General features: G+C 33.3%; 1 long non-coding RNA gene across 1 annotated transcript; it reads left to right on the top strand.

Moving 5' to 3' along the window:
- Nucleotides 1–284: 284 nt before the first annotated feature.
- On the top strand, nucleotides 285–734 carry LOC121791308. The gene is made up of 2 exons (XR_006048509.1): nucleotides 285–413; nucleotides 521–734. It is a non-coding gene; the product is annotated as an uncharacterized LOC121791308 (long non-coding RNA).
- The last annotated feature ends 4,754 nt before the right edge of the window (nucleotides 735–5,488 follow it).

Raw genomic sequence — 5,488 nt, 5'->3', positions numbered from 1 at the left:
TAAGACTTATTCTCACACCAAAATGATTTGTTTCACTAGTAAATGTTTTCTATTTAAAAGTAGTAGGAGTAGTATATTTTTGGATAAATTAAATCATTGATAGTTTTCGCATAATATGCATCTTGAATTTAAATAAATTAAAGATCTGATAAACATAATTAAAAAATAATTTTTATAAGGGCTTCAGCCTTGACATGCCTGCTTAATTGACAATTTCAATAATTATTTTGATGAATTTTGAGACTTTAAAAAAAAAAAAAAAAACAGTTGCTTGTTGAAGTTATATAAATCCGCAATACATTGGTTTAGGTTTTGTACAAATCCAGAAATGGTTTCCAAAAGTATGGCTCTTTTCTTAGTTATAGCTCTTCTCATTTCCTCAATACAAGTTGCAGACGCTCGACACCTCAAGAGTAAGCATTTCTTTTCTTTGAAAATCTCCACACCTCTTTCTATTTGTGTTGAAGAATAGATAGAAGATGATATAAATTTAGAAGGAATGATTATTGATTTAATTCAGATAAGAAGATGAGAAGTTATGCACGTGATGGATTTGAGTGCCCCAGAGGATGTTGTTATCCACGCCCTATCGGCCGACGAGGAGATTGCCAATGCTGCCGTTAGCACCTTTCCTTCCAACATTTTCTGTTTAATGTAATTTTATTTTATGCTCTTAAAATAAAGATCACTTGACTAAAACTAAGTTAATAAATTATAGTTATAATTATATTTAAGATTAATGTCTCCCGCTGTTATTCCTTTTTATATATGTCAGTGCGTTTTTTGTCAAATGAATTAAATTACAGTGCAATTACATTTTATAATTTTCTTTTCTTAAGGAGTGTTAACTAAATTTTAATTTAATAACTTAATTTCCCATTAATAAATTCAACAGATTCTAAATTTTCTTCACCACCATATTTTTTTCCTTTTCTTCTGCAAATAATCCAACCAAACTCAAAATTCGTTTTCATTAAATTAATTTTTTTTTCAATTAATCACACAAAAATTCTCTCTCTTTTAATGAAAATTGCCATAATTTTTTTTTTTTGTATGTCCACTACCCACTTGTATTTATGGAAACTTTTTCACCAATTTTTGCTCCTTTCTCTTGTACTTTACCTATTATTTATCTTTATTTATGTGACGTTACCGATACGCATTAAAACTTGTTCAGTTCATAAATAAGACTATTTTTTGTTGACAGTGCTAATTTATATAGTAAAGCCCCTACCAACAAAAATTCATGTGTTCGCCCCTAATTGGATATATAATGAAGTATGAACATATACAAAGTAGAGAGAATAAAACATTAGAGATAATGGAATGTGATTCGTCTTCCATTCTATTCGTTAATTTGTGTAGTAGTACGATAGAGTGAAGGGGGGAGAGCTGGATGAAAATGCAAAGATTTGTCATTTCATTCGTATCTTTATTTTATTCCTACCTTCATTCTATTCGGTCAAAGAAAGACATAGAGGTATTGTATTTTAACTCATGCAGCTATTTGGTGTGGAATGACTAGTGAATATTTTCTCCAAAATGAAATAGTAAAATTTTGTATCAAAGTAGGTGCAGTCAAAGAAAATATAAAGAAAAATATTAGTAGTAGAATAATTATATTTCCAAAAAATTGTTAGAGTATAATATAAAACATATAGGTACGTTTCACTTTTTAAATATTTCATGTTTAGGAACACTAAAAAAACATTAGGGACACAAAAATGAGACCCAATTACTTGTGTTGGAAAGTTTTTTAAAATAACAACAATTTAGGATGCAAAAGAAAGTGTTTCTAAATGAATGACAAATTTACTTCATCTTTCATTTTTTTGGACGCTTCCATTTGCATTCTTTGATTTTAGTTGAGATACTAACAATAAAGATACTTTTTAAAGCGTAGGTGGTAAATTCAAAAATAAAAATTAGTGTCCTTATTTGTATTAAAAGATGTCATTGACTCTTTTTTTTGCAGTGGAAAATCAATATTTATTTTTAAGGTATTATTTAAATATTTGATTCTTGTTATATTTCGATTTTCTATTATTTTTCATAGACAATTTAAAATGTTTTGTCGACAACATACAGTGAATTAAAATAACAGTTTTTCTTAGAAATCAATTAGATAATTAATTAAAAAATAATTTTAAACCTATTTATTAAGGTAAGAAAAGAGCTACATGTATTATTTGAAAGATATATAATTGAAGATTAGTATTCAATATTTTTATATAAATTTTTGTTTAATACCTTTATTGATACAGGCACGGTAGTTTAGTAACCTTTGGAAAACTAACCCCAATAATAATCGATTCTAATTATCAAATACTATAAACTTCAAATATCAAATAATAAACAAAAAAAAATTTAGAACACAAAAATTGAGATGCAATTACTTGCGTTGAAATTTTTTAAAATAATTAACAACAATTTAGGAAGCTAAAGAAATCGTTACAACATGAAGAATAAAGACGCTTTCATCTACGTCCTCTAATTTTAGTTGAGATCTTAAAAAAAATACTAAACATTGTTAATTATAATTAAAAAATATCTTTAGACCATCCACAATAGCGCCCAGCCGAGTGTCGGCGCTGGGCGGTTCGCTGGGTGGTCTATTGCAGTCGCCCAGCGGACGAATGGAGAGAGAAACCGCGCAGAGCTGGGCGGTTTCGTGGCGCTGGGCGGTGCGGTGGGCGGTTTCGTGGCGCTGGGCGATCCGCTCGGCGCTATTGCAGCGCCCGGATCACCCAGCGCACCGCCTAGCGCGAAATTTAATTTTTTTTTTCGAAACACTATATATACGTGTTTTGCTCGTCATTTTCATTCGCACCACTTGTTTTAACGAGTACTCTCTCTATCTTAATTCCTGTACAAGATCAACAACGGGAAATGAATCTCAACAACGAGCCTAGTTCCGGGAGTAGCGGGTCACAAACTCCGTCGATGCCCGTGGGAAGTGGATGGGGTCGGTACTACAACATGTACCCGTGGCAGCAGATGTTTCCCGGGATGCCAACGGGGGGGAGTCTGCCGGGGGGGTACCGCCGACACAGGGGACTCCGGGGGTCGTACCGACTACACAGGGGACTTCTGGGGGGTCCCCGGCGACGGCGGAGGATGTCTATCGCCCTAGTTTTGATTTTTCGACTGGTTCTTCGCACACATCGACCCAAACGCCCTTGGGGTTTGATAGTTTCTCCTTAGATGACTTGGTGTTTGATACTATCGGAGCTCCGGAAACTCTCGTTCAAGGGGGGCAGGGCGGGGGCGTGGCGCCCAAAGAAGAAGGGCAAGACGAAGGTCGGCGAGTCGTCGCAGCCGGGTGAGGAGGAGGTACGGAGGAGGTGGACGGACGAAGAGAACATCGCGCTCTGCAAGGCGTGGGTGAGTGTTTGCGACGATCCTTTCGTTTCGAACGAGCAGAGGATCGTCAACATGTGGGGCAAGATAGCAGCAGCCTACAAGAGATTTTGCCGGAGGGGAGGCCACGCAACGGGAAGGATTGCCGGAAGGCCTGGAACCGAATCAGGGCTGCGGTCTCTCGATTTTCGGGTTTGTACACCAACGCACTCCGCATGATGAGCAGTGGCCAAACGGAGGAGGACTGCAGGAGAATAGCGGAGAAAGCCTTCCCACTGAAGGGGGTATACAAGGACTTCACCTACTGGAACTGCTATCTTGTGCTGAACGAGTCCGAGAAGTTCCGAGTAGGTGTCGACTCTGGCTGGCCGAAGAAGCAACGACTGAACTAGCCCAAGATTGTTTATTTGAACTTGCCTGGAAATTTAAGTCAATTGTCCTGATTAATCGAAAATTTTCTCTTTATTTTCATGCTGTCTAAAAAAATTTCTTGCATAAAAATTGAACAAAGATACTAGTAATAATTAACATGAAATGGAGTAGAACTCCCTTCGTCCCATAATAGATAACACACTTAGATAATGACATGCGATTTTAGGAGATGTTATTTTGCGCTTTAAGCGAAAAGAGAAAATAACATATTTATATTAATGTGAGAGATTTTTGTTTCCAAAAAAAGAAAATGTAATATCTTTTGAATGACAAACTAAAAAGAAAAGTATAACATCTATTATATGCGAGAAGAAGTACTATTTATAAAATCTTTACCCTAGCAAAGTGAATTAGGGATTATTTTGAAGTTTATGTTGGAACATTACTTATTTCTGTAATACAAAATTAAATATTTTAATTTGAGAAAACACGATCTATTTTTATTACAAGAAAATGTAACGAAAAGTGGTGTAAGTTCAATATTTTATGCATTATGGACTGATGGGCTAGCGCAAAAGATAATCCATGTAAGTTCAGTATTTTATAAGCATTATGGCCTGATAGGCTAGCCCAAAACAAATTGGGGAGTCACAACTCTTTTTATTTTAATTCTCTCTTACTACTTATATTTTGCAAGTGAATTTTTATTTATCCATCCTGATTAAATTAATATGAGAATAATTTAAAAATACAATGTTTGTAAATATGTTCATTTAAAATAAAAAAATTACATGTTCGAAAATTTGAAAAATACACAAAATATTTGAATCATCTTATTTATACAATATATATGTTGTACTACGCAATACGTATACATCATTGTCCAGATATAAAAACCACAAATTAATGGAGACAGTGGCGGACACACGTTGAAGTGACGAGGGGCTTAAGCCCCTCCCAAACTTTTGTTTTAACAAATTTCTATTGCAAAAATTTTCAAATTTTTCAGAATGTATCTTCAGCCCTTCTAATACATTTTATGTCTAAATTATTAGAGGTTTAATGGAAGGAGGGGCTTGAAAATTAAATTAGAGATAAAAACTACTACAACAATGGCGGTGAATAGAGATGGAAGAAGGAAGATAAATTGATTTACAGCTGTCAACAATTAAACTTAAATGATTAAAAATAATATTAAAAGAAAAAGTCAGTTATCCTATTTAAGTGGAACGTCTTAGGCTCTACAAATTATAAAAAATATCATTACACTTTTTAAATTGATTTCTTATTGACACACTTTTTTGTAAATTGTTGAAATAGAAAAGGGTTTTGTCTTATGCCAATGCTGTAGCACTTTCAATCAATGTAGAATTTAATTGCCACCACTTTAGTAAAACAAACACAACTAGAATATGAAATATATCATTCTTTTGATTAAGCTTATTATTAAATTAATTTTATCTATTAGTTATTTATGCGGTTTATAATAGTTGTTATTGTGATTTATTATATATATATATATATATATATATATATATTATATATATATATATATATATATATATATATATATATATAATACTCCCCGGTCCGCGATAGGAGTCCCGTTTTTTCATTTTAGTCTGTCCATTCCGATTCACTTTTACTATAAATGGTAATAGGGTCTCACATTCTACTAACTCATTCCTCTAACATTTCATTTAAAACTAATATATACAAGTGGGACACATATTTCACTAACTCTTTTCCACTCACT

This window comes from Salvia splendens, unplaced genomic scaffold (assembly GCF_004379255.2).
Source record: "Salvia splendens isolate huo1 unplaced genomic scaffold, SspV2 ctg773, whole genome shotgun sequence".
NCBI lineage: Eukaryota > Viridiplantae > Streptophyta > Magnoliopsida > Lamiales > Lamiaceae > Salvia > Salvia splendens.
Note: the sequence above shows the minus strand (reverse complement) of the source record. Positions and strands in the feature narration are given on the sequence as shown.